Consider the following 24,986-nt stretch of genomic DNA (forward strand, 5'->3'; position numbering starts at 1 on the left):
TATCCAACCTATTTTTAAGCTACACAACGTTCTGGCCTCTATAACTGTACTTAGGAGTTTGTTCCACTCATCCACAACTCTATTACCAAACCAGTACTCTTCTATATCCTTCCTGAATCTGAATTTTTCCAACTTAAAACCATTGCTGCGAGTCCTGTCTAGGCTAGATATTTTCAGCACACTATTTACATCCCCTTTATTTATTCCTGTCTTCCATTTATACACCTCAATCATATCCCCCCTAATTCCACGTCTTTCTAGAGAGTGCAGATTCAGGGCCCTTAGTCTATCCTCATAGGGAATTATTATTATAATCAAGGGGGAAGCGCTAAACCCAGAGGATTATACAGCGCCTGGGGGGGGGATGTGGAAGGCATTCAGGCTTAATTCGGGGAACTGGAGCACAAATCCAATTCCCTAAATCAAGAGCCCCTCACCAACATCAAGGAACCTTCCTTGAGGGGTCCTCATAGGGAAGGTTTCTGATACATGGGATCAACTTTGTCATCCTCCTTTGTACATTTTCCAGAGCATTTATATCCATTCTGTAATACGGTGACCAAAACTGTGCAGCATAATCTAAATGAGGCCTAACCAAGGATGTATAGAGTTGAAGAACAACCTGAGGACTCCTATTATTTATGCTTCTTGATATTCAAATTCAAACTTTATTCTCTATAAGTATTACAATGCTGAGTTTACAGAATTTGGTCATTGTGTGGTTTACATGTAGTAAAATAATAATTACAGAGTGTACCACTAGAGCGCCTAGCATGGCTAGGCATTTCGAGCATATGAAGCCACGGATTCTATTAGCTTTATTGTGAACACTTATGCACTGTTGTCTTGGTTTCAGATTACTGCTAACCAGAACTCCTAAATCTTTTTCGCAATCCGTAATATTAAGATCTACATTATTTAGTTTATATGTGGCATGGTTATTGTCCTGTCCAACATTTAGAACTTTGCATTTGTCTATATTAAACTGCATCTGCCACTTCTCCGACCACTGCATCAGTCTATTCAAATCTTCCTGGAGTGCTCTAATGTCCTCGTCAGAGTGAATTCGACGGCCTATTTATTTTGGTGTCATCGGCAAACTTGCTGATGTCGCTCTTGATGCCCTCATCTATGTCGTTTATGTAGATTGTGAACAGCAGGGGGCCCAACACTGACCCCTGTGGAACACCGCTCGTGACTCTTCCCCACTCTGATTTCTCCCCATTTATGCAAACTCTCTGCTGCCTATTTGTCAACCATGCCTCTATCCAGGAAAAAATTTCTCCTATTCCATGTGCCTTAATTTTCCTCAATAGTCTCTGATGTGGGACCCTGTCAAAAGCCTTACTGAAGTCCATATACACTATCATATTCATTACCATGATCTACCTCTTCAAATACCTTAATGAAAAAAGTTAATAAATTCGTAAGGCAGGAACGCCCCTTTGTAAAACCATGCTGAGATTCGTTGATTAATTTATGCTTTTCAAGGTGGCTACGAACTGCCTCGGCAATTATTGATTTCATAAATTTTCCCACTATGGAGGTTAGGCTTATTGGTCTATAGTCCGAAGCTAAGGACCTGTCACCTGCTTTGAAAATAGGTATCATTTGCCATTTTCCACTTATCTGGCACCATGCCAGTTTGTAGTGATATGTTGAAAAGATTAGCCAAAGGTTTGCTAAGCTCCTCTTTACATTCCTTTAGAACCCTTGCATACAGTTCATCAGGGCCTGGGGATTTGTTAGGTTTTAATTTATCTATTTGCCTAAGGACCATGTCACTTGTGACCCTAATCGTGCACAGTTTATCGTCCTGTTCTATATAATTTATCATTTCTGGAATATCGCTGGTATCCTCCTGTGTAAAAACTGAGAGGAAGTATGTGTTAAAAATTCTACACATTTCCTCATCACTGTCAGTGAGCTGACCCGAGGAACTTTTGAGTGGGCCTATCTTGTCCCTGATCTTACTTCTGTATACCTGAAAGAATCTTCGATTATCTTGCAACTTTAACCTCATAATCTCTTTTTGCTTTTCTAATTCCCTTTTTTATTTCTCTCTCTAACTGAATATATCGATTTCTTAATTGCCCCTCTCCTCTTTTGATTTGCCTATATATGCCTCTCTTTTGACCAATCAAATATTTTAATCTATTGTTCATCCATTTAGGATCATTTTTGTTTGATCTGATTTCCCTATTTGGAACATAATTTGACTGAGCAGCTAGAACTATGCCCTGGAAAGCGTCATATCGGCAACCATCACCACCTACCTGACCCTTAGTCAGGTCATTCCAGTTCAGCCCACCTAAGTAATTTTTCAGTCCTATGAAATCAGCCAAGCGGAAGTCAAGGACGGAGACTTGATTGCCATTATTAGGGGAATTCCATGATATATTAAAACTGAGTGATTTGTGATCACTTTCCCCAAGCTCATCATTAACCTCAAGATTATTAATTAGTGTTTCCCTACTGGCAAGAACCAAGTCAAGGAGGTTATTTCCCCTAGTTGGCTCTGTCACAAACTGTTTTAAAAAACAATCCTGGATCGTATCAAGAAAGTCACCTGACTCTAAATTTCCTGTCAAATTGCTCCAATCAATCTGTCTGTAGTTGAAATCTCCCATTAGCACAACATTTTCGTATGTAGATGCCTTACGAATTTCGTCCCATAGAAGTTTACTGCACTCCCTATCAAGATTTGGGGCCCTGTAAATCACACCCAAAATTAATTTTTCTCGGCCCTCGAGAAGCTGTAACCAAACAAATTCAGTGGCTGACGCTTCTAATTTTATATCTTTCTAACACAACAATTTAAATTGTCTCTGACATACATCGCTACTCCACCACCCTTCCTGTTGACCCTGTCAGTGTGGAATAATTTATAGCCTTGTATGTGACATTCAGAGGGCATCTCTCTATCTTTCAGATTGAGCCAGGTCTCTGTTATAGCAATAATATCTGTGTTTCTTGCACTTGCAATTAATCTTAGCTCATCTATCTTATTTCTTACACTCCTGCTATTAGTATAGTAAACCTTAAGGGAGCTAGTCCCTTGCTGCCCTCTGCTGTCCTCCTTTGTTTGCTGACCTGATCTGTTGTCTTTATTTATAACTTCATGACAACAATATTTTTACATGTATAAGGTATACAGACCATAACTGACATACTACTGTATAGAAAACCGCTTGTTATGCTGAGCATTTCCCACAAATTAGGTCAATTTTGTCCCAGAACCCCAATGGAAATAAGTCACTGACTTTTTTTTGGGTTATCCCAGGTTTTCTGTACACATGCTGCTATGTGATACTCTATGTAACTGTATTTGTGATTACCTGAATAAACATACTTACGTTGTATAGAACACTGGAAGTTTATTATTAAGTAAATAAGTTTATTCAGGTACACAAATACAGTTACATAAACTGTCATATGTAGCAGTATATGTGTAGATTACTTAGGATAACACAAAGTAAGAAAGTGGCTTATTTCCATTAGGGTCCTTGCTGCCCGGAAAAGGAACCTCGACCACAGGGAACGGAAGCTGACTAATAACTGTGCTTATTATATGTCCCTAATGCGCCCTGGAGTCTGAAAGAAGCAGGTACAGGCCAGGATTTGACGGTCTGGAGGGTTAAGTAGAGGTCCTTCCTCCTCTCTTAAACGTACGAGATAACCTTGATACTGTAGGAAATTTTGAAGTGTGTTAATTGATAGGAAAGTGAAGTTTATGTGACAGTGTAGGTGTGTATCTCTCATACGACTTTTAAAAGGTATTAAGTCATATGAGAACTACCCGTCAAGGTAGGTTCCTTGACGCTGGTGAGCGGCTCTTGATCTAGGGAATTGGATCTGTGCTCCAGTTCCCTGAATTAGACCTGAATACCTTCCACATCCCCCCAACAGGCGCTGTATAATCCTCTGGGTTTAGCGCTTCCCCCTTGATTATAATAATCATGAGAACCTATATTCCCTACAATTAAATTATTTATTGTAATCAGTTAACTAAGTAAAATGTAATCAGTGTAATTTAGAGGAAATTAATGTTCTGATGAGGAAAATGTAGCAGAGATGATGGGCATTGATGGAGGGACAGTTTTGTGACCCATTGTCACTGACGTCTCACGTGTCTGAGGTACATTACTAAGTTTATAAATGCAGTTACATAAGTTTTCATACATAACAGCATATGTGTAGATTACCTAGGATAACCCAAGATAGTCAGGCAAAGTTACTTATATCCATTGGGGTCACTGTGGTACCTTATTATTTTGAACAGTATAATGAGATATATTAGGACTAAGATCAACTGAGTTATTTACATTTAGAGAGAGGACAGATCACAATAATAGGCACATGTATGTTAGTTATACCAGAAATCACTCTCCTCCCTATCTATCGATATATTCATTAGGTACTTTTTGGCTCTCTTCTTGAACTGGTTCATGCTATGACTGGCTGACATGTACAGGTAGTTTGTTCGGAGTCGGACCCGTGACGGCTCGTGTATAGGAACTGTGGAACTGCAGCACTGCCTATTATCACTCGATATTATCGATAACATTGAATATAATGAAGCTTTTTTTAACTCTTTCTACCTGGAGAAAGTTCCGGGGGTCAACGCCCCCGCGGCCCGGTCTGTGACCAGGCCTCCTGGTGGATCAGAACCTGATCAACCAGGCTGTTACTGCTGGCTGCACGCAATCCAACGTACGAGCCACAGCCCGGCTGGTCAGGTACCGACTTTAGGTAACAAGTCACTCTGACTTTTCTGGGTTATCCTCAGTACTTTACACATATGCTGCTATGTACGATAATCTACGTAACTGTATTTGTGTATACCTGAATAAACTTACTTACCCAGCCTGACAAACTTGGTAGCAAATATATTCTGGACACAGTGGACAATTTTATAAACGTGATCTATGTAAGTATAATCTGTTTTAGATGTGCCAGAGTTCTCCCAGTTATGTGGATTTAATGTTAATTCAAGACTGTGTGCTAAATTTAGATGTGTGCTAGTGAAATTCGCCAGTTAATTTCTCACGGATGTTGTCAGGGTTCTGAGGGCGATCAAAACTTACACTAACTTGAGTGTTCCTGGCGTCATTACACATGTTTAATTAGGTACTGGTACACATGAGTACAATTACCTTACACGGTGACAGGATAAACCCCCTCCCCCCAAAAGTCAGATTGAATAATATCCATTGGGGTCCTCGAGAAATATTTTGCCCCACTCTGGGTAGAAAGTAAATCTATTTAGGTACAGATAGACAAATACAATTATCATACATAAAAAAAACAAACTATTTCTTTGTGCAGTATACAAAGTGTAGTTTAAATGTAATAAAATATCGTTAAGCATTTCGAGCTGTCTTAAAATGATCAGGTGTTTAACACCTGAGATCCTCATGGGTCCTCCTTCCTCTTTACTATATTTTAGGGTTTAGTTACTTCACTGTTGCCTTTCGGCAAATGTATACATTGTTTAGGATAGCCAGAAAAAGTCAGAAATGACTTATTTCTTTCTTATTATTTGAAGCCTATCTGCAAGATACAGTGGACATCAATCATGAGTATGACCTTAAAAACTGAAACAGCTAAGTAACTCAACTGTGAAAATCAGTTACAGTAAAAGATGGATAAGGAATAAAATAACTGAGTTACTTACATGAAATTAAAATGTTTATTTCTCTGTGAAGATTTCAATGTGGGGTTTACATATTAAAAAATATTAATTACCAAGAAGACCACGAGTATGAAATTGAATTTTTTATGAAAACAGAAACAAATGTTCCCGACTGCATAACATGGACCCCCAGATCTAAACCATATTATTATATTATAATAAAAAAGAAGCGCTAAGCCACAAGGGCTACAGCATCTAAACCATAGCAGAGCAATAAGTCCACATACGGGGTCAGGAGCTGTGACCTTACCCCTATTTTTTTTTTTTTTTTTTTTTTTTTTTTTTTTTTTTTTTTTTAGATTTTGTCACCGAAGTGGCTAGTTTATTGTGCACCCCATATCCATCCTGTGGACGGTAGCGCAAGAGCACATGGATACACAAAAGGCCTAGGAACTAGGCCCCAAAAGGGTTAACAAGTGTACATATGGATTTATATCTACATATCTGTAGTTCACTTATCTGTTACAAGCAAATTTAGGAAATTTGCTTAGTATATCTGGTATCTTATTTTCATTAATAAGATATCTTGACATGTCACATAGGTTATTATACTGTCTGTCTCTGTATTCCTCAATAAGTGGACAATTAAGCACATAGTGTTCAAGACAGTGACCATATGCCTGATCACATAATTTACATTTAGTTTGATCACCATCTGTGTGTCTCCCAAACTACCAGAAGTACTTGTAACCAAGACTAAGCCTGGCCATTACAACATCAGTCAGCACTTGTATTATTATTATTATTATCAAAAAGAAGCGCTAAGCCACAAGGGCTATACAGCGCTGCAGGGCAGGAAGGAAGCGAGGGCATCAGGTGGCAAAAGGGAGGTGGATGAGTAATAGGTTACGGATAACAGCGGAGCAGTGGATGGCGAAAGGGTAAAGGGCAGCAAGAGACTGAGCTAGAAAGGGCTGAGGGGAGTGTGTAAGGTATCATCATCAGAGTTTGTGGAGTAAATCAGTCGTTGTCAAGAAGTCAATGAGAGAGTCAGGATTAAAGGAGGGTCCATCAGCAAGAAGGGAAGGTAAAAAGAGAGTAGTAGAACGAAGACGGCGTTGGAGGTAAATTCTGCGTGCTCGTTGATAGAGAGGGCAGTCTAACAGAATGTGGCTAATCGATACAGGAACTTGACACTGCTCACAGAGAGGTACAGGGTGCCTCTCCATGAGATACCCGTGAATAAGACGAGTGTGGCCAATGCGAAGACGGGAGAGAGTGGTCTCTCAACCACGGCACTGATGACAAGAAGGCGGCCAGTAACCTATGCTCGGTTTAATACAATGAAGTTTGTTACCAAGCAGAGTTGACCAACGTCGTTGCCAACGGGCGTGAAGGTGGGTAGCTATTGCAGCAAAATAGTCCAGAAATGGAACACCTCTATAGGAAATTGGTAGGTCATGTACTGCTGACCGTGCAGCAGTGTCTGCCTGTTCATTATTATTATAATCAAAAAGAAGCGCTAAGCCACAAGGACTATACAGCGCTGCAGGGCAGGAAGGAAGCGAGGGCATCAGGTGGCAAAAGGGAGATGGATGAGTAATAGGTTATGGATAACAGCGGGGTAGTGGATGGTGAAAGGGTAAAGGGCAGCAAGAGACTGAACTAGAAAGGGCTGAGGGGAGTGCGAAAAGTATCATCAGAGTTTGTGGAGTAAATCAGTCGTTGTCAAGAAGTCAATGAGAGAGTCAGGATTAAAGGAGGGTCCATCAGCAAGAAGGGAAGGTAAAGAGAGAGTAGTAGAACGAAGACGACGTTGGAGGTAAATTCTGCGTGCTCGTTGATAGAGAGGGCAGTCTAACAGAATGTGGCTAATCGATACTGGAACTTGACACTGCTCACAGAGAGGAACAGGGTGCCTCTCCATGAGATACCCATGAGTAAGACGAGTGTGGCCAATGCGAAGGCGGGAGAGAGTGGTCTCCCAACCTCGGCACTGATGACAAGAAGACGGCCAGTTACCTATGCTCGGTTTAATAGAATGAAGTTTGTTACCGAGCAGAGTTGACCAACGTTGTTGCCAACGGGTGCGAAGGTGGGTAGCTATTGCAGCAAAATAGTCCAGAAATGGAACACCTCGATAGGAAATTGGTAGGTCATGTACTGCTGACCACGCAGCAGTGTCTGCCTGTTCATTGCCCTGTACGTCGACATGACCAGGGATCCAACAAAAAACAATATCTTTATGTTTGGTAGAGATACGGCATAGCCAATGTTGGATACGGAGAACTAGGGGATGAGATGTATCAAATTTTTGTATAGCCTGTAGAGCACTAAGGGAGTCTGAGACTACTACAAATGATGACACAGGCATAGATGCGATACAAAGAAGTGCTGCAAGAATGGCATACAGTTCAGCAGTAAAAATGTTAGCCGAAGATAGTAAATGCCCTCGCACGACGCTGTCCGGAAACACTGCTGCGAATCCGACGCCGTCTGAAGACTTAGAGCCATCTGTGTACACAGTGGGGGCATGAGAATGGGAGTGGAAGTGATCAAGAAAAAGAGAGTGGGAAGCCACCATAGGCAGTTGAGCTTTCGAGCAAGGGAGTGAGAAAGAACAGACCCGAACAGCTGGAACTTCCCAGGGGGGGGTAGGGAAAAGTGAGATGCTACATGAACATATAAAGGTGGTAACTGAAGGGAAGACAAGAGTGAATGTAGGTGAAGAGAAAAGGGACGGAGCAAACAGGGGCGGTGAACGAATAAAGAATGTCTACTAATATCGGTGACCATTCTATAAATGGAAGGATTGTGGAGATCGTGAGAGCGTACATAGTAGTGAAGGCAATGGGCATCACGGCGATCAGACAAGGATGGAACATTCGCTTCTGTATAGAGACACTCAACAGGGGAAGAGCGAAAAGCACCAAGGCACAAACGTAATCCTTGGTGATGGATAGAGTTAAGTTAGAGAGAGTAGCAGCAAAGGCTGCGGAATAAATCTGGTCACCATAATCGAGTTTCGATAAAACGAGGGCTGAATGTAGGCGAAGCAGAGTTCGACGATCAGCTCCCCAGGAAAGATGAGCAAGGGTTTTAAGAAGGTTTAGCCGGCTGTGACAAGTTGCCTTCAGAGAGGTAATGCGAGGTTCCCAGGATAACCTACGGTCAAAGAGAAGGCCTAGAAACCTGACTGTATCACGTTCGGGGATACGGGAGTCATAGAGATACAAAGGATGATCGGAGATAACAGAGCGTCTAGTGAAAGTAATTTGGCGAGTTTTGGTACTTGAAAATTTAAACCCATGCGTGGTGGCCCAAGTGGAAACACGGTCGACCGCATGCTGGAGAGAAACTGCAATAAGATGACAGTCAGCGCCTGCACAAGCAATAGCGAAGTCATCAACATAGAGTGATGGCTAAATATTGGGTGGAAGAACAGAGGTCAAATCATTTATAGCAAGGAGAAAAAGTATTGTGCTTAGAACACATCCCTGAGGGACACCTTCAGCTTGGACAAAGTCCGGGGAAAGAACATTATTGACTCGAACACGGAAATGTCTGTCAGTTAAAAAGTTCTTAAGGAAGGATGGTAGATTGCCTCAGAGGCCTAAGGAATGGGCTTGGGCCAAAATATTATACCTCCAAGTTGTGTCATATGCCTTCTCAATATCAAAAAATATGGCAATAACTGAGTGATTATTCGCAAAGGCATTACGAACATACGTATCCAAGCATAGTAAGGGGTCTATGGTAGAACGACCCTTACGAAAGCCATATTGACTAGCAGCGAGACTGTTGTGTGTCTCTAAATACCACATTAAACGTCGATTTACGAGACGTTCCATCACTTTGCAAACTGCACTAGTAAGAGCGATGGGACGATAGTGGGAGGCATCATGTTCTGTAGTACCTGGTTTGCGGAAAGGGAGAACAATGGCAGATTTCCACAGCTGGGGAAGAACTCCTTGTGCCCAAATAAGATTGAAGAGGTGTAAGAGGACTACAAGGGCTGACCGATGTAAATGTTGTAACATATGAATATGAATGTCGTCAGGCACAGCTGCCGATGATTGGCAAGCTGAGAGCGTTGCCTCCAGTTCTTGAAGTGTAAAAGGCACATTATACTGTTCTTCTCTGAGAGAAGAAAAGTCCAAGGGTACTAACTCTCTGGCAGACTTTGAGGAAAGAAACGAGGGGCATAGATGGAGCCCCCAGGAAATACGGACCAGATATGTGCCAAGTTCAATGGCAACGTCGAGAGGGTTTGCTACATCAACACCAGCGACCCGTAGAACAGGAGCTGGGTCAGGAGAGTATTTACCACTCAATTTTCTCACTTTTTTCCAGACTGCACTCATAGAAGAAGCAGAGGTGATGGTGGAAACATAGTCTCGCCAGCAAGTGCGTTTAGCTTCACGGATGACACGGCGAGCGATCGCACGCTTCTGCTTAAAATCAAGAAGTCTCTCAGCGGTTCTATTGTACCAGTACCTGCCCCATGCAGCGCGTTTCAAACGTACTGCACGAGCACAAGCAGGAGACCACCAAGGCACACACTTCTGAGAATGCCTGCCTGAGGTTTGGGGTATAGAATGAGAAGCTGCGGTATAAACTGACGTCGAGAAGAGGTGTAGGAGCTCATCAATGGAGGATGAAGAAGGAACCTCACTAAAAGCAGTGAGTTGCGAGTAAAGATCCCAATTTGCCCGATCAAATTGCCAGCGAGGGCTACGGAAAGGTGGTGAATAGGAAGGAGAAGTAAGAATGATCGGAAAATGATCGCTGTCATGTAAGTCCGGTAGAACAGACCAGGTGAAGTCTAGTGCAGTGGAGGAAGAGCAGACTGATAGATCGATGCAAGAGAGAGTATGAGTACGAGGATCAAAATGGGTGGGAGTACCCGTATTTAAAACATGGAGGGGGTGAGAGGCGAGAAAAGCCTCCAACTGGATGCCACGTGAGTCACAATGAGACCCCCCCCAGAGGAAATGGTTGGCGTTAAAATCACCAAGTAACAGAAGTGGTGGTGGTAAGGATGAAACAAGAAAGGTAAAGTCTGGGATAGAAAATGCTCGAGAAGGAGAGAGATATAAAGAACATATTGTAAACCACTTATTCAAGTGGATACAGGCTGCAGTGTAATGCAGCGAGGTATGGACAAATAGTTGACAGTACAGAATATCACTGCGTAGAAGGAGGGCACTTTCATTAAAGGTCCCATCTGAGAAAGGATCCGAAGAATACAATAAATTATAGTCTGAGATAGGTTGGAAAACAGCCGAGTGTAATTTTGGTTCTTGTAAGCAAGCACCAACAGGGGAAAACCTGGAAAGCAACATCTGAAGCTCACCCCGATTACCCGAGGCTGCGGATATTCCACTGTAAATAGGCCATGATTGGTGATGAAGAAAATACCAGGAATCAGGAGAGAAAGGCACCTACAGACTAGAGGGGTTAGAAAAGTCAACGTGTGGTGGCATTGGAAGACGTTCAAGCAGCGAAGGAACCGAGCGTTGCGAAGAATGGGGTTGTGAAGATGGAGGAGAGGGAAGAGAAGGAACAGGAAGTGAATCAGTGTCCATTGGGTTTAGTCTCTGCAATATATTCTGAAATGGCTTCAAGTGTTTCTGAATTCAAAGATGTATGGGAGACCATATTGGAGATAGAAGGGGGAGGGTGAGTCAAGATTGGGACAGTAATGGACTGTACCAAAGTAGAGGGGGAGGAGTGTAAGGGACTGGAGATGAAGTGTGGGGGGGACAGAAGAGGCAGAAACCTGGGAGGTGGCAGAAGAGGGAGAAACTTGGGAGGGGACGGGGGTGGAAGGCATAGTACGAGGAGGAGGGTGAATCTCCACACCTGTAATAGAGCCAGAGAGAGGGGAAGAACTAGGCCCAGAGACTGGAAATATAAAGTGTGGAGGTGGAAGAAGGGAAGGAAGGGGCAAAGAAGATTTGAGCAATGTGGATTTTTTGGACTTCTGAGAAGTAGAGGGGCGATTGGTATTAGGTGTCGTACCAGGTCTTGTCGATACTGGGGCTTGTGAGGAAGGACGCGAAGATGTGAGAACAGACCGAGTTGTAGTCGGGACGTCAGAGCCAAGGACAGCAAAAGGATTAGATGCTGGAGTGGCTATGGGAGGGGTAACAACAGAGAAGGCTGCAGAAGATGGGACCCCAGAAGTGGGGGGATGTTTGGAAACACGAGAATAAGAGTACAAAACAAATTCTGGCCACAAAATAGAGCGAAACACCAACGTCAAAGACCTGGGAGTGATTATGTCGGAGGATCTCACCTTCAAGGACCATAACATTGTATCAATTGCATCTGCTAGAAAAATGACAGGATGGATAATGAGAACCTTCAAAACTAGGGAGGCCAAGCCCATGATGACACTCTTCAGGTCACTTGTTCTATCTAGGCTGGAATATTGCTGCACTCTAACAGCACCTTTCAAGGCAGGTGAAATTGCCGACCTAGAAAATGTACAGAGAACTTTCACGGCGCGCATAACGGAGATAAAACACCTCAATTACTGGGAGCGCTTGAGGTTTCTAAACCTGTATTCCCTGGAACGCAGGAGGGAGAGATACATGATTATATACACCTGGAAAATCCTAGAGGGACTAGTACCGAACTTGCACACGAAAATCACTCACTACGAAAGCAAAAGACTTGGCAGACGATGCACCATCCCCCCAATGAAAAGCAGGGGTGTCACTAGCACGTTAAGAGACCATACAATAAGTGTCAGGGGCCCGAGACTGTTCAACTGCCTCCCAGCACACATAAGGGGGATTACCAACAGACCCCTGGCAGTCTTCAAGCTGGCACTGGACAAGCACCTAAAGTCAGTTCCTGATCAGCCGGGCTGTGGCTCGTACGTTGGTTTGCGTGCAGCCAGCAGCAACAGCCTGGTTGATCAGGCGCTGATCCACCAGGAGGCCTGGTCACAGACCGGGCCGCGGGGGCGTTGACCCCCGAAACTCTCTCCAGGTAAACTCCAGTCTCCCTTGGAGGCGGAGATGAGTAACTGCCATAGCATAAGGGAGACCTTCTGCCTCTTTGAGGCAACGGATTTCACGTTCATTTAAGTAGACCTGGCAACGGCGGGAGTACGAAGGGTGAGCTTCATTACAATTAAGGCAAGATGGAGGTTGACTGCAAGATGTATTAGAATGGTCGTCAGCACCACAGACTGGGCATTCGGCCATAGATCTGCAATATTTCGCTGGATGACCAAAACGCCAGCAATTTCTACATTGTTGCAGTGTAGGTATCACCTTTCGAACTTGTAACCGATGTCCCGCGACATATACAGAGGACGGGAGTTCTCGGCTGTCAAAAGTTAAACGAGCCACATTGCAAGAGTAACGTCTCCGCCCCCGGGCAGAAAGGACATAAGTGTCTACTTTGAGGATTGGGAGATCCTGGAGTTCCAGCTGTTCAAAAATGTCATTGCCACATGACTGGAAATTCTGTTGGACTATGGTATGGGGCAGAATGACAGTACCACTACAAGAATTGAGAGAAAGATGTTTTTCAATAGTGACAGGAGTAGTATCGATATTCGAAAGGAGAGAAAGATCATGAGCTTGGGCAGCATTCTGGACACAGATGATGCGCATACCCCTCTTGAGAGCATGAAATGAAATATCTCTACCAACATGACGCAGGAGCGCTTTGCCAATACTATGGTCAGAAAGGTAGGCAGAAGAAGTCGGTCTTAAAGTAAAGAATTTAGTCCATTGTGTGATCCGAAACTGAGTGTGGAGAGGGAGTGCTTGACGTGTCGGTCTTTTCCGAGTAGAATGGGAAGGTAACGAAGGAGCATCATCAGGAGATTGACGTTGGCGTTTAGGAGTAGGACCGGAGTTGGTCCGGTGTGAAATGGGCGGACGATTCGAAAATTGCCGTACCGTAGAGGGAGAAGCCGGAAGCATAGTCAAAGGAGAGCGGAGTTCAGACAAATCGAAGGAGTCAGTCGAAGCCCCGGTACCTGAAGCGGGTGAGGAAACAGCACCAGCAAGAGGTACAGGGGCATCAGGAGTGTCCAAAGAGTGGTCTAAACACAAGGCAGGGTCAGAATGGGGTGCAGTATCAAGAAGGGGCCCGGGGGTAGTGGGTTCATGGATTGGGTTCTCCATGGTTAGGTTACTCCTTTGCTTTTTGCTTTTAAGAAAAAAAGAAGAAAAGAAAATAAAAATAAAAAAAAGAATAGAAAAAGGGGGGAGCGGGGAGGAATAGTTCCCAGGAGGAATGAAAGGGCTGGAAATCTCCCTCCGCGCCCAAGAGGACCTCAACACCGCTAGTAGCGCAGATGCAGCATGGAACCCGTGCCATACCCTACCCTTCATGCCAGTAAACCAGCAATCCAGGATAGCAACCTCACATCTGCCGAGCTACCTCGGTGGACAAAAGAGAGGGCGTCCGGATATCCGCCACAAAGCATACCTCCTTCGGCCACCACCCCCGGAATCCGAAAGGTGGCTTCCAGAGATACACCCGTCGCCCGAAAGACACCCAAAGCTACTCCGGGATACCGGAGAGGGATCGGGACATCCCCACGTAATCCAGATTCCACGGCAAACTACGCCACCGCCAAGAACCTCAACGGAATGGGATGGACCCCGGTGTCCTTTCCCCTACCTAGGAACTAGCGCGCCAGTGGGAGAAATCCCAAAGGCCAAAAAGAGGAAGGGCAAAAGGGAGGGGTGAGGAGGAGGAGGAGGAATGGAAAAAGGGGAGGATGGGATAGGGGAGGGGAGAATGGGGGGTAATTAGGTTCGGTCTGAGGAAGAAGACCGACAGGGCTAATTCCTCGGACCAAGAGCCTCTTCACCACGCCAAGGAGCCCCCCTTGAAGAGGAGAGAGAGAGAGAGAGAAAAGGACGATGAAAGGAGGTGGAGAAGTAGTGACAGAGGTAATGTTAATAGTGGAAGCAGAAGCAGTGGGACCTACATTTTTGGGCCCTTGAAGCTTGAACTGTTATATGGTCACCATGGCAACCATCAACAGCTAGGCCTACAACAACTAGGTCTACATGATACTTCAATAATCTTTAAATTTTTATTTTAACTATTATTTTGTATTAAATTACACTATATTATTATTTAAAACCCCTTCTCATGTAGTAGACCCAACATTTTTAAGCAATGTGGACTAAATTGGCTTAGGGGCCCCTCAAGCTTAAGATTCATTAGTTTCATAGTAGATCCGTCCCTGCGTAGTAGTAGTAGTAACAATCAGTAGTAGCGGGAACCAACAGCAGCAGCAGCAGCAGCAGTTCCAGCAGCAGCACCAGCAGCAGCACCAGCAGCACCACCACCAGCAGCACCACCACCAGCAGCACCACCACCAGCAGCACCACCACCAGCAGCACCACCACCAGCAGCACCACCACCAGCACCAGCAGCAGCAGCACCACCAGCAGCACCACCAGCAGCAGCAGCACCAGCAGCACCAGCAGCAGCAGCACCAGCAGCACCACCAGCAGCAGCACCACCAGCAGCAGCACCACCAGCAGCACAACCAGCAGCACAACCAGCAGCACAACCAGCAGCACAACCAGCACCACCAACAGCAGCAGCACCAGCAGAAGCAGCACCAGCAGAAGCAGCACCAGCAGCAGCACCAGCAGCAGCACCACCAGCAGCAGCAGGTGGTGGTAGGGGAAGTGGGAGAGAGACGTCGTCATGAGTGTATGTACTTGCGGGTTGTGTATTGTTCCAGTCACGGAATTGTGACTTTATGAAGATAACAGCTTGTGTACCTGCATTTGTTCATTACTCTGTGTACTACACTGATGTACACTGTACAGATAACTAAACTGTGACCCCTACACTGTCACTCCTACACTGTCACCCCAATGGAAATAAGTAAGGATCCCAATGGAAATAAGTCACTCTGTCTGACTTTTTTGGGTTCTCTACACATATGCTGCTATGTATGATAATTCTATGTAACTATAGTTGTGTATACCTGAATAAACTTACTTACTTACACCCCTACACTGTCACCCCTACACTGTCACCCCTACACTGTCACCCCTACAGTCACCCCTACAGTCACCCCTACAGTCACCCCTACAGTCACCCCTACAGTCACTCCTACAGTCACTCCTACAGTCACTCCTACAGTCACTCCTACAGTCACCCCTACACTGTCACCCCTACACTGTCACCCCTACACTGTCACTCCTGCACTGTCACTCCTGCACTGTCACCCCTACACTGTCACCCCTACACTGTCACCCCTACACTGTCACCCCTACACTGTCACTCCTACACTGTCACCCCTACACTGTCACTCCTACACTGTCACCCCTACACTGTCACCCCTACACTGTCACCCCTACACTGTCACTCCTACACTGTCACTCCTACACTGTCACTCCTACACTGTCACTCCTACACTGTCACCCCTACACTGTCACCCCTACACTGTCACCCCTACACTGTCACTCCTACACTGTCACTCCTACACTGTCACTCCTACACTGTCACTCCTACACTGTCACTCCTACACTGTCACTCCTACACTGTCACTCCTACACTGTCACTCCTACACTGTCACTCCTACACTGTCACCCCTACACTGTCACTCCTACACTGTCACTCCTACACTGTCACTCCTACACTGTCACTCCTACACTGTCACCCCTACACTGTCACTGTCACTCCTACACTGTCACTCCTACACTGTCACTCCTACACTGTCACCCCTACACTGTCACTGTCACTCCTACACTGTCACTCCTACACTGTCACTCCTACACTGTCACTCCTACACTGTCACTCCTACACTGTCACCCCTACACTGTCACTGTCACTCCTACACTGTCACTCCTACACTGTCACTCCTACACTGTCACCCCTACACTGTCACTGTCACTCCTACACTATCATCATCACACATTTTTCCTCTGCCTAATTTTCTTCAACCCTTCGCTCTTTTACCTTTTTTCACACTTTTTGTACCTCTGTCCCTTATTTTTCTCTCTCTCTCCCGCTTTTCTCACCCTCTCTTTGTCTCTTCGTTATTTATTCATCTCTTTTTCATACCTTTATTTACACAGTTATCATCCTCCCCTCCACACATGTTCTTTCTCCTTATAATAATGAACTTTTCCTTTGCATATTCATGTTCTCAACGAAATCCTCTTATTTTATTCCCTTCCCACTTTGTGTGTGTGTGTGTGTGTATATATATATATATATATATATATATATATATATATATATATATATATATATATATATATATATATATATATATATATATATATATATATAATTTTAATATTAACACATCGGCCACCAAGGCAGGGTGGCCCGAAAAAGAAAAACTTTCATCATTCACTCCATCACTGTCTTGCCAGAGGGGCGCTTTACACTACAGTTATAAAACTGCAACATTAACACCCCTCCTTCAGAGTGCAGACACTGTACTTCCCATCTCCAGGACTCAAGTCCGGTCTGCCAGTTTCCCTGAATCCCTTCATAAATGTTACTTTGCTCACACTCCAACAGCACGTCAAGTATTAAAAACCATTTGTCTCCATTCACTCCTATCAAATACGCTCACGCACGCTTGCTGGAAGTCTAAGCCCCTCGCACACAAAACCTCCTTTACCCCCTTCCTCCAACCCTTCCTAGGCCGACCCCTAGGAAGGGTTGGAGGGAGGTAATGGAGAAGGTAGTCAAGAGAGTGGTATGGCAATAGGAGAGAAGTGATGTCATAAGTTACCATCGCGGGTTCACAGTTGGAAAATCTCGTCTTAACCACCAGTTAAAATTCTCTGACGCAGTAAGACGAGAGAGATGGATGGATGGATGGACTGCATTTTCTCAGACTGCAAGAAGCATGTGATGTTTTACCCCATAAGACTGGTGCATGAATGTGAGGTGCAGAGCGGAATAACATTGAAGGTACTCTGATGGAAGAAGATCTGAGGGAAAGGAAGGATCAAGAAATTTTCCGAACAGGGAATTCACAGTCTGGACGAGTAACAAACAGGGTTCTGAAACACACACACACACACACACACGTCAAGAAATTAGAGAAAGCAACAAGACTAGTCCCAGAGCTAAGGGGATTGTCCTACTAAGAAAGGTTGAGGGAAATCGGCCTGACGACACTGGAGGACAGGAGGGTCAGGGGAGACATGATAACGACATATAAAATACTGCGCGGAATAGACAAGGTGGACAAAGACGAGATGTTCCAGAGATGGGACACAGAAACGAGAGGTCACAATTGGAAGTTGAAGACTCAGATGAATCAAAGGGATGTTAGGAAGTATTTCTTCAGTCATAGAGTAGTCAGGCCTTGGAATAGCCTAGAAAGTGACGTAGTGGAGGCGGGAACCATACATAGTTTTAAGGCGAGGTTTGATAAAGCTCATGGAGCAGGGAGAGAGAGGACCTAGTAGCAATCAGTGAAGAGGCGGGGCCAGGAGCTATGACTCGACCCCTGCAACCACAAATAGGTGAGTGTACACCCCCCACACACCCACCCCCACACAAACACACACCCACACACACACCCACACACCAACAACAACAACTCTGTGGCTGAAGAAATACTTCCTAACATTCCTTTGACTCGTCTGAGTCTTCAGCTTCCAATTGTGACCCCTTGTTTCTGTGTCCCATCTCTGGAACATCCTGTCTGTCCATCTTGTCTATTCCAAGACGTATTTCGTACGTCGTTATCACGTCTCCCCTGACCCTCCTGTCCTCCAGTGTCGTCAGACCGATTTCCCTTAACATATGAAGAAAGGCCACTGAGCCCAAGTACAATAGATAGTGAAACTGAAGAAAGGAAAGCGGTAATGGAGGATATTAAATCGAATCAGTGGATACATAGGAATATGCAGTGGGAGAACGAAAGGGAGAGGTCAGTCTTTGTTTATGGGCTCCAGGAAATTGAAGGGGAAACTTACGAAGCAAGAAAACAAGGGGACAAAATGCAATCGGAAGCATCATAAAAGCAATAGGAGAAGATGACATGACCCAGCTGGCAAATTTTCGGAAAATAGGGGGGTTTGCAAGAAGAAGAACCCGACCAGTTAAAGTGACTTTCAAGGCAGAATCGACTCGGGACAGAATCCTGCACGAGAAAGGAAGTCTACGGAACATGCCGGCATACTGGAAGGTGTATCTTGACCGCGACAGAACACAAGAAGACAGGCAGAAACTGAGAGAGATGGTACAAAGGCGAAAGGAGGAAAGAGAGAAGATGGAGATGGACAGGAGAACCCAGACTCAGGAGGAAGATCAAATACAGCCTCCCTCAACTACCTACAGAAGCCCCCAACCAGGACAACCCCAGTGCAACCAAACATTCTAACCCAAAACACACATGCCATATCCAATGCCCCCACCCACCTCATAAACTCCACCCCCCACAAACTCCCCAACCCCAATGTACTCCCCAGACCACAGTTTTAGAGAAAAAGTTGGTGTGGTATACAAATGCAGATGGAATAACAAATAAGAGTGAGGAGCGGCATGAAAGAATCAAGGAGACATCCCCAGACATAATAGCACTCGCAGAAACAAAACTCACCAGGATGATAACAGATGCAATCTTTCCAGCCGGATATCAAATCCTCAGGAAAGACAGAGGGAGGAGAAGTTGCACTGCTCATTAAAAACCAGTGGGGATTTGAGAAAATGGAAGGAATGGATGGTATGGGCGAAAGGGACTACTCAGTAGGAACAATCCAGTCTGAGAGCCATAAGGTGGTAATGGAGAGAGATAAACTCTTAAGTCAACTCTACTAAGGAGGCAGTAAGTGGATTCACTAAGAAATTAGACCATGGAACGGGTGGGGCTTGAACTCTTGGTTAGTCCCAAAACTCACATGCCACGGGTTATAATATTAACAATATCTTTATTTGTTAGGTAAGACACATATGCAACAGTTAGGTATCTTTATTTCGAAACGTTTCGCCTACACAGTAGGCTTCTTCAGTCGAGTACAGAAAAGTTGATAGAAGCAGAAGATACTTGAAGACGATGTAATCAGTCCATCACCCTTAAAGTTTTGAGGTGGTCAGTCCCTCAGTCTGGATGGATGGACTGATTACATCGTCTTCAAGTATCTTCTGCTTCTATCAACTTTTCTGTACTCGACTGAAGAAGCCTACTGTGTAGGCGAAACGTTTCGAAATAAAGATACCTAACTGTTGCATATGTGTCTTACCTAACAATCTGTCGGTATTTTATACCATTTTAATGTTCAATATCTTTATTTCTACAAGTACATGTACAAGGTATACAGACCATAGTTGACATCAATGACATACTACTATATAGAAAGCCCCTTGTTATGCGGAGCATTTACCGCAAATTACATGAAATTTGTTCCCAGGATGCGATTCACAGCAATCGACTAACACCCAGGTACCTATTTACTGCTAGGTGAACAGGGACAGCAGCTGCCTTCAGCAAACGTGTCCTAATGTTTCCACCCGTACCGGGGATCGAACCACGGACCTCTGTGTGAGCTAAGTGCGCTAGCAATGGAGCTACAGTTCAAGCCCCACGTGTGTTCCGTGATCTGTTTGCAATCGTGTTATTACGATTTCATGAGTCGAGAATTAGATAATATACAAACAATGGAACTACCTGGGATATCACCTCGGGCCTTGACACAAGACTGCAACTACAGTGTTATCCCACAGTGAGAATTCACTGCTAAACACACAAGACACTGCAAATGGACCCCGCTACATGAGAGAGAAATAAACACTGAGGTACTAGCTGGTATCGCTATCTAGCATAACTCTTATGGTACCATTAAAACATTAAGAAATGGCGATTGGTAGAACAGACAAACTCGTACGATATTTAAGAAGGAATTCACTCTTGTCTTACGAGAGAGTAGTGGAAGAAATACAAGGAAGATATAATGAATTAATTATATTGTTAGGAAGCTCTTAAGATTTTTTGGAGGTCAAATTGTGATGTGAAGATTATGAGGAAAAAAAAAAGGAAATTAGGCGACGTTTTGGTGTTATGAAAACTAATTCAAGGAGTTTGGTTAATTAGGAAAATATATGTAGGAAATGTCCTGAGAAGAGTTGGAAACTCGCACACTTAAGCAGTATAATGTGATCCTTTATTGACAACGTTTCGCCCACAAAGTGGGCTTTATCAAGTCAGTTTGTGACTTGGTAAAGCCCACGATGTTGGCGAAACGTTGTCAATAAAGAATCACATTATACTGCATGTGTGTTTATATTTCCATTGTGTCGGTATTTTATGCCATTTCCATCCTTAGAGAGATAATGGCTTGAGGAGACAGGTGGCGCTTGTAATCTGACGGACAAGTAGTGTGTGAACAAGATAACATGTATGAAGGAATCCAGGGAAACCGATTAACCAAACATGAGTTCTGGAGGTGGGAAGTACAGTGTCAGCACTCCTGAAGGAGGGATGGGAAGTACAGTGTCAGAACCCTGAAGGAGGGATGGGAAGTACAGTGTCAGAACCCTGAAGGAGGGATGGGAAGTACAGTGTCAGAACTCTGAGGGAGGGATGAGAAGTAGTGTCAACACACTGAAGGAACGGTGGGAAGTATAGTGTCAGCAGGGCCGGATTTAGACCTTGGAGGGCCCGGGGCACTTTAAGTTTGGGGGGGGGGGCCCTCAACATGGAAATTAAATTGAATTACAAGAAAGAAATGAGCTAAAATGAATGATAAACAGCAGTTTTCGAAAAACAATATGTTAGGTTAAAGGAAGACGTCTGATTATATTTTTCTAAATTTTTACTTCAAGAATAACTGTAATTTTTAGTTTGTCATGGAAAGACACGGTGCTGTGGCTTACCACTACTGTCAAAACTAAGCACTAAACCCACAAGAGATGACAAATACGTAAGCCCAACATCAACGAGACGGTTTTCAACACGAGTCCATTGACATTGTTCATTAGAATTACGAATATGTGGCAAACGAGTGTCTTTGGGCTAGTGTCCAGGGCTTTTCAAATATCAAGGTTCAAGCCGCTTCAACACACAAGACTGTTAGTTCCTTGCTGTGACAACCCTCCCCCCCCCTCCCCATCACCTTCCCACTAGTAACAACTAGCTAGTCACCCCAACCCCCGACCCTTTCCCTAACGACCTTCCCCCTCCCCACAAACAACCACTGACGTCATCACCCCCCCCTCCTCCAGGTCAATGGCGCCATTTAGCCATGGAGGTCAAGAATAGTGGCGCTGCTAGTCACTCCTCTGCCATCCACCACACCATCAACACCTCCAACTCTTCCAGTTCCATCAACCTGTGGTAATTTAAAAATGGATTACTCCAGTTTCATGGTAGTTTTTAATAGATCAGATTTGAGAATATTTTAGCAATTTTTTCTTCCTACAAAATATTATAGGAAGCATTCTAAATACATAGACTTCAAATTATTGCTTACTGCAGTTCGAATAATCTAGTAATGTCCGTACTTTTATCTTCGCAGCCATTGTTTTGGCGTGTTGCTGCTGGTGATGACATCGCTGAAGACTTGCAGCTGCCCACAACGTGGACTGCACCACACAGCAGCTGCCCTTAACATGCAGAATACCTTCAACTTACAAGATTCGATAAACTTAAGAGCATAAATTAAAGTGTAATAAATAAGTTGTCTTTCTTTATCACAGCAAAGATGTGTTCAAGGAACGAACACAAAGGTGTTCAAGGAACACAAAAGAAATATAAAAATGAAATAACTGAGACAAGCCTCAACTGCTGTATTTGTCAGCAGGACGACAACATTCACACAACTCGGGAGCTTTAAGCTCGGGGAAAAAAAAAAATATATACCTACCCCAATCCTACTAACAATAGAAGTAATGAGGCAAACAGCATCAGTACTGCTATTATTAGTAGTTTGAGGTATGATACATTTTTTAAATTTCATGACTTTGGGAAGCTAAGTGTTGCGACGCTGGGCAATGGAGTCATGTACAACTGCAGTGAAGATAGATACTTCCGCGTGCACAAGTCTCCTAACAGAACACTGACAAGAGATGTGATCACCTCTTGTCTCCAGTCAGGAGGATCCTGCGGCAATTAAACAATTAGGAGGGTTAACTCCGTAACATACAACCTAGTCAAACCCACTCCTAATACCCCTTAGACCCTCCCCCCCTATAATTAACTGGAAATCTTTATATCGTCAACTTGCACTACTCTCCTCTGAATCGAACATGATTGACTTTCATGGACTTGCTCCCCGAGTTTACCGCTCCCTCCACCCCCATTAAAACAATTTTACACACGTGCACATTTACCCAGGAGAGAAATCCGGGGGTCAACGCCCCCGCGGCCCGGTCTGTGACCAGGCCTCCTGGTGGATCAGAGCCTGATCAACCAGGCTGTTACTGCTGGCTGCACGCAATCCAACGTACGAGCCACAGTCCGGCTGGTCAGGTACCGACTTTAGGTGCTTGTCCAGTGCCAGCTAGAAGACTGTCAGGGGTTTATTATTAATACCCCTTATGTATGCTGGGAAGCAGAACAGTCTCGGGCCCCTGACACTTAATGTATTGTCTCTTAACGTGCTAATGACACCTCTGCTTTTCGTTGGGAGGATGTTGCATCGTCTGCCAAGTCTTTTGCTTTCGTTGTGAGCGATTTTCGTGTGCAAGTTCGGTACTAGCCCCTCTAGGATTTTCCAGGTGTATATAATTATATATATCTCCCGCCTGCGTTCCAGGGAATACCCAAATGAATTTCCCATAACTATATAGATCTATAATCCATAGGGTTATACGCAGCTTGGAGAACGTTAGGTAATCAGGTTTGATCCAAGGAAGGGGAGGGTACTTGCAACTGCTTGTATCAAGACACCTTCACTAGCACAAAGACAACCCCTGAAGGGCATCCAAATTTAACACGAAGGTAGTTAGGATCATCAAGACAACATTGCATTTCCCCTACACTTCCACGTCCCTCATAGCACACCAGGCTAACAACCAACACTATGGGGTTACCTAACCAGTTGGAGGTCTGTCGTATACCAGTTTCCTAACACAATACTATGCTAGCCTGAATTCATAACCTACCTTACCTGCCAGTTATGGCTGGCATTCTAGGCACAACCTGACGACCACTACATTCAAGCCCCCACTCTACCTCTATTTTTCTAACCTAGCAGGGTTAATACTATTCTCACTAATACCAATCTAAATCACCCCTTAACTATATTCATCAGCATCAGATGTTGGTGAATCCTTTCTGCCAACTAACACTTCACTTTAGATCACAGAGGTTTATAATTATTTTCATCATTAACGTCTGTTGCCAGAAGTGTTAGACTTCACTACTTACAAAGTATCAAACCAACTGCAAATCTGAACGATAAAACCTTTATATTCATAAGAACCTGAACACCGATTAAATTTTCCAAAATGATGAAATTGTGTAAACTCTATGGATCAATATTTAACTTTGCACAGTTTGGCCAAAGGCATAAAAAACGTAGAACACCCACCACAACCACTACCCAAAGCCCGAAACCCACCAACATCCCCACGGAAACCATGTGCAATAACAGACTGCAGACAGCTACTGAAGGTCGTTGGTGGGTTCCCAGGCCCACAGTTCTACGTAATCTATGCCTTCAGGGGAGATTACTCTCCCCTGCTATATGCATTCATAATGCATATAGCAGATTCTCCAGTTAAATTCTTAACCTAAGTACCCAAATATATAAAACTACTTACAATACACTAGTGGAAACCAACAATGGGAAAGCAATTCGAGACAATCTTCTGGTTTCTCTTGGACGAGTATCAAGTCAGACCAAGGTTCAGAAAGTATAACAGACCACAAGACAGGTCGCAAAAGCCATGGAGGGGGGGGGATTGAAATTACATAGGACGTCAGTCGACCAAGTTTCAAAAAACAGTAGTAGTGATATAGACAGTAGCAGTAAAAGCAGTAGTAATAACAACAACAGTAGGGTAGGTAGTACTGGTAAGATTTGTGGTAATACCAATGGTGGTAGTGATAATGCTAATGTACCAGCACTTCTATTAGTACTGACAATAATAGAAGTGCTGGTAGTTAGTCTAGCAGTAAGTCATGGTAGTTGTGGAGGTAGCAGTAACATTAATAGCAGTAATAACAGTGTTCGTAACTGAAATAGTGTCAGTATAAAATCAGGGGGGAAATTGAGACAAGTTAACCTTCAATAATAAAGTTCAACAGGGGCTTACAATAGACATGAAAAGAAACTCGAATATTCTTGTTGGCCAATGTTAGGTAAGAAATCAGAAGTTAAATAAAAAAAAAGTCTGGCTAAGAGATTGACCATCTTTTATCAAGGCTGGAGGG

General features: G+C 44.1%; 1 protein-coding gene across 1 annotated transcript in view; it reads right to left on the reverse strand.

Moving 5' to 3' along the window:
* Positions 1-24,986, reverse strand: part of LOC128690644 (RING finger protein 37) — a 67,004-nt gene that overhangs the window by 29,996 nt on the left and 12,022 nt on the right. The gene's annotated exons all lie outside the window — the stretch shown is intronic.

Source organism: Cherax quadricarinatus, chromosome 29 (assembly GCF_038502225.1).
Source record: "Cherax quadricarinatus isolate ZL_2023a chromosome 29, ASM3850222v1, whole genome shotgun sequence".
NCBI lineage: Eukaryota > Metazoa > Arthropoda > Malacostraca > Decapoda > Parastacidae > Cherax > Cherax quadricarinatus.